The following is an 18,024-nucleotide window of genomic DNA, read 5'->3' on the forward strand; positions in this document are numbered from 1 at the left end:
CAGTGAGAGTATCTACCACAGAGGGCTGTGATGTGGGTTAAATGGGCCTATATAAGTCTAAAATTCCAAACTCCTCAAAGCTCTAAAAACCTAAAGGTTTTTTATAACTTAATTGACAAAACAATGATTGAATTGACAAAAATCTACTTTATTCCATTTACTGTGACTAAAATTGGTAGCTATAATCAACCTTAATCCTGTTCCATAGTTTTACTTTTCTTGCAGAATCTCCCAACTTCTCTTTATAAATTAATAACCCTCTTGCACATGTGAAAAGCTCAATTTTGAAGGCAAAGCTAACTGGAGAGCGAGTATATCTATTTTGAACTAATCACATGTCCAAGAAACTTTTCCTCCAGCCCAGAACTTTGGGACTTTAAGATGGGAGATGTTATTAACATGTAGATTGCTGACCTCCACCCCCCCCACACACACACAAATTCTAATTATGTAGGTCTTGGGTGGGGCCAAACGTCTGTAGTTCCTACAGTCTCCCAGATGATGCTGATCTGTAGACCACCCTAGGTAGCCTGGCTCTCTGATCCACCCCTTCTCTAATCTTTATCACCCCTTGAATTGCACTTTTTTTTGAACACCTTAATTTGGGAAAATCACCAATTTGTTTTTTAAAGTATTATTTTCTTTTTTTCTCTCTCTCTTTTTTTTTTTTTGAGACAGAGTTTCATTATGTCACCCTCAGTAGAGTGCCATGGCGTTATAGCAACTTCAAACTCTTGGGCTTAAGTGATTCTCTTGCCTCAGCCTCCCAAGTACCTGGGACTACAGGCACCTGCCACAACGCCCAGCTATTTTTTTGTTGCAGTTGTCATTGTTGTTTAGCAGGCCCAGGCCGGGTTGGAACTCGCCCAGTGCATGTGGCTGGTGCCCATGACCGCTGAGCTACAGGCACTGAGCCTAAATTATCATTTTCCTATCCTCTCATTTCTATGTCATGCTTTTCTTATGTTTTTAGGAGTAGTAATATAACAAAATTATTTTTTACTTTCTAAGCACTATGTGTCAGGAACTGTGTTGGCACAGTGCTTCTTTTTTTGCTTGTTTTTTAATCCTTTCTACAACCCTGGAAGGGAGGCACTGTATATCATCCTCATTTAAGTGATGAGAAAACTGAAGTCCTAAGCCAGCAATTCTCAACCTGTGGGTCACGACCCCTTTGCAACAATGATAATACATATTGTATATCAGATATTTACATTATGATTCATAACAGTAGCAAAATTACAATTATGAAGTAGCAACGAAAATAATTTTATGATTGGGGGTCGCCACAACATGAGGAACTGTATTAAAGGGTCACGGCATTAGGAGGCATTAGGAAGGTTGAGAACCACTGTCTAGGCCTACCTGTTTGTGAGTGGTGGAAACATTCACCTTGGCCCCAAAGCCATTTGACCGTCCTGCCTGCTTCACATGGTGATACACGTCCCAAACTACCTGCCTTCCCATCCTTACTTCCTACAGATTCCCCAGTCTAGAACCTCCTATCTCCTTACCACCTTGTCCCGACACCAACCCAGGTTTCCTACACCAGGAATCTTTTCCAGTTGTGTGTGCCCACAGCCCACACCCAACTGTATCTGTTGCTCTTTCTTGGCCCCTTAGCACATGTGGTTGTTTTTCACACCAGGAGATTTTTGTCTTCCTCACTGGATTTGGAGCTCCTTGAAGGAAGTGTTGTCTCATGCGTCTCTGGGTGGCCCTGGTAACAGCTATGGTGGGGACTAATGGCCTCCTCCACCACCCACTTCTTTATCTTCTTCCTCCCTATCCCATCCCCAACACTTGTCCCTTCCTACCTTAGTGAAATCAAGCCACACCAACAAAAAAGCAAAAGGGAGGCTGGGTTTAATCCTTCTTAATTTCCCCCTCTGCAATCCAGGTGCGTGGTTTTGTGGTTCCACAATGTCATGAGAAGGAACTTTTCTGTTAGAAGGAACTTTCTCATGAGTGTCATGAGAAGGAACTTGTTCTTCACTTGGCAGAGAAGTACCAGCAATGTCTTATACCCTTAGTTCCTCTTGAGCGTTTCCGTTCTCCGTGCCTACTCAAATTCCGTGTTCATTATGGTACTTCTTAGTTTCACTCTGGATCCTTGTCATCATCCAAGTATAAGCCAGGAGTTCTCAGATGCTCCTTCCCAGCTTGTACATCCGGGAAGCTGCTTCTTCCCTACTGAGATCTTCCAGGGCCAGCATAGTGGACACATTCATTTGGTCTGTACACCTGGTTATTCTCTTCCCTGCTTCTTTCCTTCCTCTTCCTCCTCCTTTCCTCTTCTTTCTTCCTCCTTCTCTTCTTCCTTCTTTCTCCTCCCTTGTCCTCTCCACTTCTCTCCATCTTTCCCTTCCCCCTTCTTCTCGAGGTCATTAATCCCATCATTGCTTGAGTAGTGTTATCGACCCAGCGTGACAGCACCCAGCTTACACATCCCAGGGCTTGTAACCTTCCTTTTGTAAGTTTTTTTTTTTTTTTTCAAAACTCATCATTATTTCTTGTAACGGGTCTGCAGAGCAGCTGGGCTTCTCAGCACAAGAGTGAGATTTCCTATGATGTTTTCATTTCCTCCCATCCATTCAGTACAAAGTGCTGGTTGTGTTTTTGTGTTATGGACTCAAGTCCATAGAGATGTGCTCCCGGCATCACTGTGACATAATTTAGATTTAGTTAATTTTCTTGCTCAGGCTTTTTTCTGACCACATTGATGAACCAGCTTTGTGGTGCTCTTGGTGCTTTCCTTTGGTGGGTCCTGTATCTGAATTCCTTCTCTTTTGTGCTTAATTACATGTGCTATTCTCTCTAGTTTTCATAGTAGAACCGTGGGGAGAAAACTATGCTGAGGAATACCAGTTACTTTTTTTGATGTTTGCAATGGGTCAGGCATGGTGCTCAGCATTTTTATAAATTGTTTTATGTAATCCTTTCAAAAACCTTGGGTAGTTATTATCCCAGCACACATGGGGAAACAGGTTCAGTGAGGTTGAGTAACTTGTCTGAGGTCTCGTGGCCAGTAAGTGGAACCTTAGTTTCAAATTCAGTCTATAAAATTCTAAAGTCTGTAGTCAAAAATGTAGTTTCTGGGATCTTTTTTCCTCTGCTTTGAAAATGGAATGAGTTTGTCAATAGTTCTGTCATCTCTGCTGTGAGATTATAAATGAGCATGCCCTTTGTGGAGGGCAATTTAGCAATACATATGACAAGCTTTTAAAATGTGCTCATCCTTTAATCTAAAAATTCCCCTGCCTGAGTCTGTGCTAAGGAAATAATCCTTAACATGTGCAAAGATTTTACCCTCAGAAAGTTCAGGGCAGCAATATTTACAGTAGGAAAAACTAGGAACAGGTTTCAGGTCCAGCAGAAAGGAATTGGCTAAATAAAGTAAGAAACATAATCAATTAAATTCCAAATAGTCATTCTAAATTATGTGGAAAAAGAATATTCAGTGGCAGAGAAATGTGTTTATGACATAGTATTAATAATATTAGAAATGCCATAAATTCAGGTTAAAATGATTTTATAAAAGCAGATTCAAAGAGAAATGACATAGAGCTAAAGATGTAGGCATGCACCATATATTTAAAAATGTGAACAGTCATAAAGTTAAAAGGTTGTAATTAAAACTTACTGTCATTTCCTTTTATCTTTTTTACTATATAATAATTACTTTCGAATTGATGTTTAGGTTTTTTTTTAACTTTTTGGAGTCTTTTTAATTGGAAAAAAATGTCTGATGTTGTTTTTCTCCCCCCAGTATCCCAGTTACTGAGATATACATAACAGATAAAATTGACAAATAAGGTATATAATGTGACAATTTGATATATGTAAATTTGAAATGATTACTCCAATCAAGTTATTTAACATATCTATCTCCTTACTTACCTTTTTATGTACGTACAGTGAGAACATTTAAGATTCACTCTCAGCAACATTTTGTATGTAGAATACAGACAGTATTGTTAACTATAGTCAGCATGCTGTACATTACGTCCTCAGAACTTATCTTATAACTGAAGATAAGTTTGACCAACATCTCCCCATTTAGATGTGACCGTTAGACCTACATCTTGGTCGTTTCCTCCGTTGGTGTCCTTATACTATGACTATTTTTGCCCATCTACCTGCCAGGCTGGGCTTGGGAGCTAGTCATTTGTCCAGGAAGTATTTGCACAAAGCCTGAGCTCTTATCTGGCATTGTGTATTCTTGTGTGGCTTAGATTTATCAAAATTATTTTCCTCATTTAAACTAAGTATCCTCTCTACCTTCCTCTGCTACCTAGTTTTATGAACCCCAGTAGGCCTTATTTTTTTCCTCCAGAGTAGTAGCTGTCTTTTTTTATCCTCACTCACACTTCAAAGGAAATTCTACACTTCTTTTAAATTACAAGATCTTTGACCAAGTTCATATTTTATAATTTCCCCCATAGCAAAGCAAGCATTTTTACAGACACTGAGTTCTATCTCTTAAGTTTCTTCAATATCGTTATTTTTTTCTTAATGCAGGTTTTCATTCATTGTTTCTCTCTCTCTCTCTCTCTTTCTTTTTTTTTTTTTTTTTGAGACAGTCTCAGTATGTCGCCCTGGGGTAGAGTGTTGTGGCGTCACATCTCACAGCAACCTCAAACAATTGGACATAAGCGAGTCTCCTGCCTCAGCCTCTCAAGTAGCTGGGACCACAGGCGCCCACCGCAGCACCTGGTTATTTTTTCGTTGCAGCTGTCATTGTTGTCTAGCTGGCCCGGGCTGGCTGGGTTCGAACCCACCAGCCTGAGTGTATGTGGCCAGCGCCCTACCCACTGAGCTACAGGCGCCACCCTGTTGTTTTTCTCTTTTTATCCCGTGTGCTTTGGTTTCCTGACTAAGGTCACCTCCAAACGGCCGTGTGCTGCTGGGTCACTTCAGTTTCTTACACTCATCACATTGATCCCCCTTCTTTCAGGATTCAAGATGTCTTTGAAAAGTGTCCCCATTCTTTCTTCAGCTTTTCTCTCTGCTCTCCTGGCTTTGATCATCTCCCTGCTGGCTTCTTTCATTGACCCCCTTTTCATTCTCCTTTTCTGTTTCTCGACAGTCTACCTATCTGTTCCTCATTCATTCATTGGCTGCTCCAACTGGTAATCCTGAGTATAATCAGTTAAGCCTTTGATTTGGGCCTTCTCTGAAGCATTTTTTCAGACCTTTTAAAAAACAAGTCTCACCACTCTGACTCCTGAGAGTTGTATAGAGCTTTCTGACTCATCTTTTTTTTTTTTTAGGGCATAATCAGTTATAGATGGAACAGGTTAACCTCAGAAGATAAAATACTAAAACAAAACATTGATTAATATATCCCCTATTAAAAGAAAACCAAAACATTGGTTAAAAAACAAAGAAATTATCTTTTAAAAGAACAGGTTATTCCTGATCAACCTCCCAAAAGAGTTAATGACATAGTATTTCCACCTCTCAGAATGAATCTTAAGGTAAAAGAAGTATTTGAAAATAGGGTAATTGAAATGCTTTTTGTAAGAGTAAAAAAATAAGAAATGTCTTTAATGCTCAGAAATAGATGATTGGCTATGTAAATTTTGACTTACATATTCCATGAACCACTAGGAAGTCAAATAATTATTATATATTTATTATCATAAATATATATTATTGAATGAAAAAGAAATCCAGGTTTCAGATCAGAATGTATACTATAATCCCATTTTTGTAAAATTATATATGTATGTATGTATATATATAATCACCAAAATAAACTCTCTTGGTGATCAACTTTGGGGTGATTTTTAATTGTTTCTTCTTTCTACTTTTATACGTTGCTTATATATTTTACAGTTAGCAAATATTGTTTTTAAAACCAAAAAAAATTAGTTTCTTTTCTTAGTAATTTACATAACTAACCTTAATTTTTGATTATTCATTTTATAGTTTCCTAAATTTTACTATGAACATACTCAAGCACTTGAATTATTTGAGTTTTTATTGTGAAATGTTATTCCTGCTAGAGATAATATATAATCTTATATATGGCTTAAAGAATAATAATGAAATGGATACCTGTATACCCATAATTCAGCTTAAGGAAAGTAATTCTTTGGAACTTCTGCATGCCCCTAATCAAGGCTTTCCTGCTCTTTCCTTCAGAAAGGTAATTGCTCTCAAATTTGGTTTTCATATTCCCTTTCTTTATAGTTTTATGACATATAGATGTTCAGTTTATTATGCTACAACTTGAGTTACTGTACTACACATTGAAAAAGCAGTCTGTAAATAAGGGAATTCTTACTGGGATTTCTGGAAGTTGCATTGCTTATACAAGGTTTTTCCCAACACAAAAATGTTCTGTGCCACTAAGGAACCACAGATGACTTCAGAGTATACTGGATGCAGCATAATATGAGAGTGAATTCTGTTCATGAAACACACCCACTGCAAGTTCCTCCTCTTGGCTCATTTGGCTTTATATTCTGTTTGAGAAGTGCGTATTACACAGTGAGCAATGATCATGCCACTGCACTTCAGCCTGGGTGACAGAGGTCTCAAAAAAAAATTAAAGCAAAAACATACACAATGTGAGGGTGTTCAGCATGCCCTCTGAGTGAAGGGCTCAACTACAACTTGAACTTTTCCTTAGAATTGAAAACAGTGTAACCTAAACCCTGTACCCTCATATTAATTCGAAATTACATTAATTAATTAACTAAATAAATGTTTGGCTGGGAGGAAGACCAAAAAAAAAGCAAAAAAATAAATAAACTTATTATATTATACCAGAAATACTTGTATCCCTAAATAATACATTGTTTAATATGCAGTGCTTTGAATATTATACAAATGGCATCATACTCTTTGCATTCTTCTCAATATTCTTTTTTTTTTTAATTATATTTGTGAAAGTAACCCATGTTAAGGACTATGGCTATGGTTTATTCATTATTTCATTTCTTCTGTAGATGGACAGAAGAATATTGGTATGTATAGTTTCTTGCTGGTATAAAAAAAATGCTATGAACCTTTTTGTGCATGATTCCTTGGCAGATTCCTATGGAAGAATCTTTAGGAAATTACACCTAGGAGTAAACAGAAAAAAATGGATTTCTAAAGTGACTTTATCAATTGAAACTTCCTCCATCAATATAAGAGAGTGCTCAATTAGGCACACCCTGGCTAACAGTTGAACTGTTGCCAAATTGCTGTGGTTTTAATTTGATTACCAGTAAGTATGTGCTTCTTTTTCTTGTTCTTTTTTTTTTTTTTTTTGCCTATTGATTCCTTTTTGCCCACTGTTTATTCCAATACGAATTTTTCTTTCAATCAGAATGCTAAATATTCTAGGTACTAATCTTTTTTATTTACATTACTACAACTGTCCCCTTTCAGTTTGTGATTTGTCTTTTCACTTTTAGGATCTTTTCATGAACAGTCGTTCTTAATTTAATGTAATCAGATTTACCCTTTTATTTTCTTTCATTGTTTGTGGCTTTTTTTTATTTGTTTAAGAAATTTTTCCACACCAGAGATGATAAAGCCATTCTATTATTTTGTTCTAAATTTAAAAAAAAAAATTGCCTATTGCATTTTAATCTTTAAGCCATTTGCAATTGGATTTTGTGTATGATTTGAGCAGAGTTCCAAATACATTTTTTCCACGTGGATAACCAAGTGTTCCAATACAGTTTTTGAATAGTCTACCCCACCCTTTCTCTCACCAATATACGGTACCATCTGTCAATTATCAAGGTCCTGTGCACCCTCAAGTCTGTTTCTGGGCTCTCTGTTCTATACTGTTTATCTCCTCTGCTATTGTCAACCACTGTAATTGTCCAGGAGAATATTAACTTTTGGTAACAGGTAGTATGAGCCTCTCTCCTGCGTTCATTTTCTTTAGGAGTGTCAGCTATTCTCAGCCCTTTGCTTATCCATATAACTTGTAAGAAATAATAAATGAGTCAAGTTGTGCAACACACCACGCACACACATATCTCAATAGAGAATTGAGATTTTCTATCAGAACTGCAGTGAATCATTGATTAATCATTCATCAGTGTTGAGTTTTCCTATCCATGAACGTAGGAGAGCTGTCCATTTATAGTCACATGTCACTCAATGACAGAGATGCATTCTGATAAATGCACTGTTAGGTGATTTCATCATTGTGCAGACATCATAGAGTATATTTACACCAACCCAGATGGTATAGCCTAAAAGACACCTAGGCTAGATGGGATAGTGTATTGCTCCAAGGCTACAAACCCATACAGCATATCATTGAACTGAATACTGTCAGCAGTTGTAGCACAATGCAATTTGTTATCTAAACATAGAAAAGATACAGTAAAACTATGGTTTAAAATAGTGGTTTTCAACATCTTTTATCTCACGACACATTTGAACATATAGTTGAACTTACGTGGCACTCTTAAATTATGTTGGTCAAAAAAAGGAGTAATAAAGAAAATACAGTACTGTGCTGTGAACTGCTTTCAAAAATAATTTAATTAATTATCTTTAAAAATTTTCAAGGCACACCTAGGATCTTCTTGCAGCACACTGGTTGAAAACCACTGGTTTAAAATATAAAAAATTATACAACAGTTTAGGGCACTAACCATGGATGGAGCTCACACACCTGAGGGTTGCTCTGGGTAAGCCAGTGAGTGAAGGCCTAGGATATTACTGCACACCACTGCAGGCTTGATAAACACTGTACACTATTTCACCATTAAGTGTGGTGTTTGGCATAGGTTGTTTTCACAGTCACCCTTTATTACGTTCATTAACTCCCAGCTTTCTGTCTTCCCCATGAAAGGATATTGAATTTTACCAAATACCTTTCTCCCTCATGGAAGCAGGCTTCTGAAACTACTGAGTTGGCCTCTGGATTCCTGGAATGTGTGGGAAACATGTTTGGCTCCTTTCTTCCAGCACCAAGTGGCCATGCAGTTTGGAGCACATCTTTCTCCTATTTGATCAGAAAGAAGGGATCTCAAGTTCAGCCTTGGACAAGGAGGCAGGATTTCATGCCTTACCTATAGATTGCTTAAGCTAACATAATGGGAAAAAAGGATCTTCCCTTGGTCCCACCTCTTACTAGAGTTTGACACGAAGGCTTGGGAGTCTCGCTAATATTCTCAGTAGATGCATTTTCCTTCGAAAGCTTGAGGGCAAGATTTGGATAGTTCTGAGGCCCCTGCCAAAAACTGCCTCATAATGCACTAGTTCTCAAACTCGAGTGTGTATTAGAATCACACGTCATTGGACCTCACCCCAAAGTTTATATGAGTCAGCAGGTCTGAAAATTTGTTTTTCTGAAAAATTTCCAGGTGATGCTGAGACACACTTTAAAAAACACTGTCCTAATGCTATCTCCTTTAAACAGTGTCTCCTAACAGAGGACAGTTCAGAGACAAGGAAACAAAATAATTAAAGTGTCTGAGAAGGAAGAAGGAAGGCTGCAGAGCACGACAATGAAGACTGCCCCTGGAGGCTGACAGATGGCCACCCCATTCTTGCATGGGGGGACTGGAAGGAGAGGGGGACACAAGGGAAAATGGGAGACTTGGAATAGAGCAATGGAAGGAAAACACGGGAAAGTATGCAGGGGGGCCAGAAATGAGCAAATACATCAGGAGGGGCTGACTATTCAGTTTGCATCCCTTAAGAACTTAGAGAGGGGCGCCCGTAGCACAGTGGGTGGGGCGTTGGCCACATACACCGAGGCTGGCAGTTCGAACCCAGCCAGGGCCAGCTAAACAACAATGACAACTGCAACAAAAAAATAGCTGGGCATTGTGATGGGCTCCTATAGTCTCAGGTACTTGAGAGGCTGAGGCAAGAGAATCGCTTAAGCTCAAGAGGTTGAGGTTACTGTGAGCTGTGACACCATAGCACTCTACCAAGGGAGACATAGTGAGACTCTGTCTCAAAAAAAAAAAAAAGGAACTCAGAGAGGAAGGATGACAGGGAGACCTATGCCACTTCTGAGAGAGAATGACAGGACACCCATTGGAGGAACAGTCCCTTGTAAAGATTTGTTCCACATAGAGATGGGCCTCTGCCAAGTAAGACAGTAAGTGCTGGACATACTGACACCCAGGCCCCAGGAAGTAAGAAACAATGCAAGTTTCTCATAAAGCAGAGAAATTGTACATATTCTTGAAGTAGAAAGGGGAGATAACTGTGAGTAGACAAGACTTAAGGTCATGTTCACTCACTTCAGGAGCTGCAGTCCCTGCTAAAGACACTTTGAGGAGCTCAAGGCTAGTGAGGGCGCAGGTGTCAGACAGGGAGAGTCATCCAAGGAGGAAGAAGTTGAAGCCATCACCCTGATGGGTAGGACTCCATATCAAACGTGCCAGGGAGAGCCAAAGACCAGCTCTGCACGTGGGGCTGGAATCATTTGATGTTTTTTGGGGTTTCTACTCATCAACTTGGGGACTAAACAACTGATTAAAAATAGGAAGGCATAATGCTCCATTCTGCCTCATACCTGCTGCCTGCCTGGGCTAGCTTGCTCTCTGGGACACCATATCTGTCTCTCTTTTTTTTTTTATTTCAAATGTCTTTTATTAAACTATGTCTACAAACAGTCCCAGAACAAACCAGTTACACCCTCAGGAATGGGACATCATATCTTAAAGCTCCCTCTGGCTTTAGTAGTTAGTGCAGAACACATCTGAGCTGGAAGAAACCTTGGCAGTGATCCTCAAAGGTCCAGCTGAGCCCACACAGCAAAAGCCACTTCCCAGAGATCAACCAGAGGAACTGCATCATTGACTTTATTCTCCATATTTGTTATTAGGACCGCTGGATTCAATTTATTGACCTATTAAACCATAAATCTGTATCTTAATATTTACTCTATAAAACCTGAAAGTATTACCTTGGATTTATACTGGGTGTCCATTTAAAATAGTTGTCTATATTATTTTACTTTTTTGAGACAGAGTCTCTAGCTGTCGCCCTGGGTAGAGTGCTGTGGTGTCACAGGTCACAGCAACCTCAAACTCTTGGTTTTAAGTGATTCTCTTGCCTCAGCCTCCCAAGTAGCTGGGAGTACTGGTGCCTGCCACAATGCCCAGTTATTTTTTTATTGTTGGTGGTGGTGGTGTTGCAGTTGTCATTGTTGTTTTAGCTGGCCCAAGCTGGGTTCGAACCTGCCAGCCTTGGTGTGTGTGGCCAGCGCTCTACCCACTTAGCTATGGGCTCCACCAAAATAGTTGGCTATTTTAATTTGTACAGGAATTTTATGGACACCCTGTATAATATCTTGCCTCTGGGTAAACTCAAGTAGCTTCCTGTGTGTGACGTGTGTAGAAACCAGTAAAAAATCACGTCACTAGGAGGAGTTTTGATCCTAGATTTTCTACAAGCAATTTTTGAGCATGTTAATCCACCTACTGACAATATATAAGCTACAAGCTCAGGTGACTACTGAAGAAGCATGTTGTTAACAAGGACCTGGAGCACCAAGACCCCTATCACATGCACCTTGGCCCAGACTTCATATGGGATATGGTTCTGTGATTCATTGACTCCTGGGTGACTCAAGGTAAAATTACTATAAGCTCCAAGAAAGAAGGGTGCAATGGAAGTTCAGGATCATTGTTAGAATTGCAGATTCTTCTGGTAGTACATGCAGATATCCACAGTCCAAAGGGCCAGATGCGCTCAGCCTCCCTCACACCTGATCGTCCGCAGCCTCTTTTTGAATACTTTTACACCCTCACACGTATATTTATTCTTACAAAGTCCTAATTGCTGAAACAGGGATTTTTTTCTTGGGCTGTATTAGAAGCCTAATGTATTCTAACCCTTTTGATGGTTAGAAAATTCTTCCTTGCATTACACCAAAATCTGTCACCATGGAATTTGCTCGGTGTATACCCACCTAGAAAAAACCAGGACCTCTTTTAGTATTCTGAAAATCCCGATCGTTTCATAACTAGAGTCCTTTTCTCCAGGCAAACTTTCAGGGTCAGTCCTAGTAATTGTTTCTCCTGCAGGCTTCATAACCAAACTTTCATTGTTCCTGTTTGCCTGCTCTGGACAGAGGCCAGCTTGCCTGGGTCCCCTCTCTAAGACTGAAATATGTATACTTGGCACCATACCCCACACGAAGTCCGGGCCAGAGCTGAGTGTGATAAGGGTCTTGCTGCTCCGGGTCCTTATTAACAACACACGTCTTCACTAGTCACTTGAGCCTGTAGCTTCTGTAGCTTATATGTTGCCAATAGATGATCCAGACCCTTCTGTATTTTTTCTTACTATTTGGGTACAGTTGCTAAGCCAAGGTCAAAAACTCCTTATCTGAATTACTGAAATCAACACTCATTTTTATCTGCCATTCCAGCAAGCATAGCAAAGAGAGAAGTCAGGGGTAATCTGGGATGACTCATTCAAGCTGGGTCCTGACCATTACCGCTGTGCTTTCTGAGAGGTACAAACCCACCACTTCAGAGTATCGTTCTCATTTCTTCCACATCAGTGTCTCCTGACCAGTATACCTTTGCTCTGAACCCATACCAGTGTCTTGATGCCCTCCTTTACACTAGACCCTGTGTCATGCCCTCTTCTTAGAAACTTTGAGGTGACTTTTGGGAGTGTGGGGGTTTTGCTGCTGTTATTGCTTACTTTCCCTTTGTTCCTCTGATCTCTATGCCAGCTCCTGTCCTCTGTGCTTTCAGTGTGTGGTGTTAGATAATCCTGATGATCTGCCCCACCCCCAGATTGATTGATTGACTGATTCTACTTTATGGCCCAGTTTTCTTTTTTCTATAGTGTCCATTTGAAGATTCTTTAATGGAGAATATCTACTTTTTCCTCATTAAAGCCTTTGATTTGTGCTGTCTTCTAAAAAAAAAAAAGCATTCTTTAGAACTTCTCCAAAAACATGTCACAGCGGCTTTACAGTATCTTAGACTGAGAGCAGGGAGACGAGCAATTGCAGAGCTGTAAGAGAGCGCAGTTCTCCTAACCTCAGTCTGGAACCTCCACACTAACTGCAGTCTTTCCCTTACCTGGCTCAGACAGGAGGAGGATGACACCACATTGCTGTTCTCTCTTACTGCAGAATGTTCATAATACTAAAGAGTGCGTGGGGCAGGTGGGGGTGGGGCCACACACCAAACATATCTGAGTCCCAGTTCTAACCTAACCGGGAATGGTGTACTATACTATTCAGTAAACTCTGTTGTCATTCACTTTGTACCTGGACCAGATAGAGGAATGCTTTGCAGTCTGGACTCCAGTGTGTAGAATTCAAGTAAAGAAAATCTGTCTTGGGGCTCGGTGCCTGTGGCTCAAGCGGCTAAGGCACCAGCCACATACATCTGAGCTGGCAGGTTCGAATCCAGCCCAGGCCCGCCAAACTACAATGATGGCTGCAACCAAAAAATAGCTGGGCATTGTGGCAGGTGCCTGTAATCCCAACTACTTGGGAGGCAGAGGCAGGAGAATCGTTTGAGCCCAGGAGTTGGAGGTTGCTGTGAGCTGTGATGCCATGGCACTCTACCCAGGGCAACAGCTTGGGGCTCTGTCTCAAAAAAAAAAAAAAAAAAAAAAGAAGAAGAAAGAAAGAAAAAGAAAATCTGCTTTGGTTTCCAATGAGTCCTTGGAATGCAAGTGACTAAGAAAAGACCATGTCCCCTAGATGGACACATGGAGACAGGGTAGTAAGACAAATTCCTTGTTTGAAAGTACCCACAGCACAGTACTTTTTTTCATTGACTGGACTATGAGTCGAACAGAAGCGCAGGATAAATGACTTACTTTTCTTCAGAGTCATTTATTAACCTCAAGAGCGTGGAACGCATCACTGAGAGACCGATCTTTGCAACACATTCAAAAGACATAAACCAGAGTTTTCAGGGGTTCTGAGGGGGTTCATTCTGGCCCTTGCTGCTTGCCCAAACATGGCTGCCTCCAGCACCTTGAAGAACAGATGGATAATGAGTCTTTGCCTACACCTTTGAGAAAACTGGGCCATGCTGTGATTATAGCCCTCTGCCTCCACAAGTGAACCAAGAGCACAACTCATCAGTTGGGCTGTGAATGAGGTATAAAATTTAAACTACTGACTTATTTTATTTAAATCAACATACCAGTGTGTGCACCGCCAAGTTAAGTGTGGTCCCCTTTTAAGTGAAGCCCGTTGAAAAACTTTCCACTTGTCCCTTAATGTTTTCATGTTTCTGAAAAGATCATTAAAGAGTGAAGTGAAGGATGGCACAAAAAAGAAAATAATAGCCATCTATATCCACAACTTAGAAGTAACTACTATTAATATTTTGGCATACTTGCTTCTAGCATTTTTTTATATTTAAGAAATTTCTTTCTATTCTTTCTCATTAAATGAAACAAGAATGATGATAGAGAATTCAAATAAGGCAAAAAAAAGTTTAAAGGTTTTTAAAATTATTTTTATTTTTATTTATTTATTTTTGAGACAGAGTCTCACTATGTCACCCTTGCGACATGGCGTCACAGCTCACAGCAGCCTCCAACTCTTGGGCTTAAGCAATTCTCTTGCCTCAGCCTCCCAAGTAGCTGGGATTACAGGCACCTGCCACAATGCCTGGCTATATTTTTGTTGCAGTTATTGTTGTTTTAGCTGGCCCGGGCTGGGTTGGAACCCGCCAACTTCTGTGTACGTGGCTGGTGCCACTGTGTTACAGGTGTCGAGCCTCTAATGGTTTTTTAAAGAAGTTTAATTTTTTTTATTTCAATAGATTGAGGGGTACGAGTGGTTTTTTGTTACATGGATGAATTGTATCATGGTGATATCTGGGCTTTTAGCATATAAAAAAGTTTTTTTAAGCACATTAAAGTTCATCATTAATATTTGGTGAACATTATTGAGGACATTTTTCTATATACGCTATTGTTCTGAAAATCATTGTATTTAGCCAAGTTTCCACTTTTGAGAAAGGGTTAGATTTTTCAAAATAGGTCAACACTGCCAGGAGCCATTTAAGTCTAGTGAATAAAGTAATAATTAAGCTAGGTAACAAGATTTTGGTGCCAAGTCAGGTTTAATTGGTTTTCTTGGACAGCTCAGAAAGTGCCATGAGGGGCACCAATGTCAGAAGTGATCAACAAGAGCTGCCCCCAGAGAGGCTCTCTCTGAAGGACATGTGCACAGGTCTATGCCCTTTGGGGGCTGTGGACCTCAGTAAGGTCCTTAACCTCATTCAGCCTCTGTTTGCTCATCTTTAATGGGATATTCACAGTGTCCATATTTTACTAGTTGTTATGAGAATCAAATTAGGTCAAGGACATGAAAGCTCTTTTGTAAGCTATCAAGGCCTATACAAATGTTAGGCACTGTTATTTAAGTATATTTGTCAAATTAATCTTGTTTCTTGATGGGCACATCTGCAAACACCGTCAGTCCACAGACAGCTACATCTTCAAAGCCTAACGGGCTGGTGCTTTTCTCTCTACTTCTGCTCTCCTCAGGCTGCAGGTTTGTCCCTTCAAAGCTTGCTTGCCCTTGACTTGATGGTCTTTTACCTGATTTTTACTGATACCTGAGGTGGCTGGGAGGACGCAGTTTGAATCACTAACACCATTGTTTCAAGCTTCTTGCAGCCTGTGCAATGAATGATTTCAGTCTGGGGTGTTTGTTACATACTTCGGAATTTTAGAAGGATCTGGTAAATTTCCCTAGCTACCTTAAAGTTCTTTTGACGTTTAAAACACATCAATTCATCTTTCACAGAACAGGGGAATCTGAGACCTGGAAGGTTTCTCAGAAGTTCCCATGTGCATAATAAAGGGAAGAAAGATTAAAAACTGAAGTTATTGCATCTGCGAAAATGAGAATAAGAACTCTAATCTCAATAGTAGTTAGAAGGACCAAATTTCAGGCACATAGTACAGCCTGGCATAAAAAGTGCTTAATAAATGTTACTTATTTTTCATGTTGTTATTAATAAAGGATTAGAATGTATAGACTCAGTAAGTGTATTAGTCCGTTTGTGTTGCTATAAAGAAAATACCTGAGGCTGGGTAACATAAAGAAAAAAAAATTTATTTGGCCCGCAGTTCTGCAGACTGTACAAGAAGCCTGGTATCAGCATCTGCTTCTGGTAAGGCAGAAGGTGAAGGGGGAGCAGACATCACATGGCAGGAGAGGGAGGAAATGATGCCAGGCTCTGTTAAGTAACCAGCTATCTGGTGAACCAATACAGTGAGAAGCTATTCATTATGGGGGAGAGGGCACCAAGCCTTTCATGAGGGATCTACTCCCATGACCTAAACACCTCTGCCCAGACCAGCAATGGATCAACCAATTAGATCAACAATGGGGATCTAATTGCAGCATGAGATTTGGAGTGACCAAACATCCAAACTCTATCAGTAAGTTAGAAGGATGTCAGTATATATGCCATTACTGACTTTTGACCCTTAAGGATATGAAGGATAGCCATAACCAATGAGCTGCTGTTACTCATGCATAATTTGCAGGTGTAGTTTTGCTATTTGGAAGGTCTACTTTTTTATTTGTATTCATTCATCTGACATATATGTATTAACTGATTGCTAACCATATGCCAGGCATTGTGCCCCGCATGGGAGATACAACAATGAGCCAGAGAGACCTTAACCCCTTGGAGCTGACTGTAATGAAGGAGGCAAGCAATAAACAAATAATTACAGGAAGGAATATTCCATTGGAATTTTTTTTGGAGTGCAGTGAAGAGACCTCCTACACTGCACTCAAAACTTCTACTACTCCTATAATTCCAAGAGGTCATGTAGCTGAAGAGACCCAGGCTTGTTTGGATGGATGGCAAGTTGGCAAAGAGGATGCAGAGCAAGTTTCTGGAAGTAATTGACATGTGACCTGAGATCCAAAGAAAGAGTTGGACCAATGTAGCAGAGAGTGAGGAAAAGCAGATTCCCACTAGAAGAAACATGTGCAAAGGCCTTGAGGCTGGGAGGAATAGGACATAGTTATATCTGAAGCACAGTGAGGGGCTGTGGAGCAAAAAATTAGATTGAGGGCTGTAGGGTCTAAACCTGACAAGGGCCTTGAAGACCATGATTGTAATTGTGGTCTTGACCCTCACAGTAAATGGAAGCCATTGACCTGATTCAAAAAAGTTGAATAGATTTCTGTATTCAAAGATCATGTAAGAAGAAATATGGACATGGGGGAGGGTGGTAGGTGGCTGCAGACAGTAAATATAAGAAGCCACACATAAGAAGAGTTGATGGTAGGTTTGCCCATGGCAGTAGTAGTGGGGCTGGAAAGGAGAAGAAAGAATAGACAATTACTTAAGAGGCAAAATCTACAGGATCTACTGATGAACTGGAAGTAGGAGATAAGAAAGGAAGGTAGGGAGAATCTGTTCATCCATTCAGCTAATATTTATGGATCCCCTACTAAATTTCAGACGCTCTGCTAAGTAAGTACTGAGGATTCAACTGTGATCAAGACAGACAAGTACCTACCCTCAAATCAGGGAGAGGTAAACAGACATCAGATGCATTTTGTAGGTAAAACCAGTGGTCCTCAGGGAAGAGCCAAATAACCCCTAAAGAAGTGGTGGCATGATTCAATTGCAGAGGTTGACAGCCTGTTGTAACCTTCCCATAGAAACAGAGTCTATGACGCATCTCATGAGACACAGGCCAGACCAGGAATTAGGGACCCAGCACCAGCATAACTGGGATCAGGGCCAGGGGTCACCAAGACTGGGGTCACCAAAGTCACATCAGGGTCTGTGACAGCCCACAGTAACTGGAGGGGTCTGTTGAGCTAGTTTTATAAGTGCTGCTTGCCTGGGGCCACAATTGGGAGCCAGTTCAAAACCTGGGTCAAGGGAGAGCTGGGCCAACAGTGGAAGGGTAGAGATGTGCCACCTCTGACACCAATTAACTGAGACATTTGATGGACGATTCAGACCTGAGAGAGACTGTGCTGTGGTCCATTATCTCAATTCCAAGAAACACAGTTGACAGTGTCCTTTCTGATTCATCCGCTCAAGTTTCAACTTCCTCGGCTTATCC

The 18,024-nt window shown here is 40.3% G+C and overlaps 1 protein-coding gene across 1 annotated transcript in view; it reads left to right on the forward strand.

Annotated features, from left to right (window-relative positions):
* Positions 1-18,024, forward strand: part of CASR (calcium sensing receptor) — a 92,954-nt gene that overhangs the window by 7,710 nt on the left and 67,220 nt on the right. The gene's annotated exons all lie outside the window — the stretch shown is intronic.

This window comes from Nycticebus coucang, chromosome 16 (genome assembly GCF_027406575.1).
Source record: "Nycticebus coucang isolate mNycCou1 chromosome 16, mNycCou1.pri, whole genome shotgun sequence".
Classification (NCBI taxonomy): Eukaryota; Metazoa; Chordata; class Mammalia; order Primates; family Lorisidae; genus Nycticebus; species Nycticebus coucang.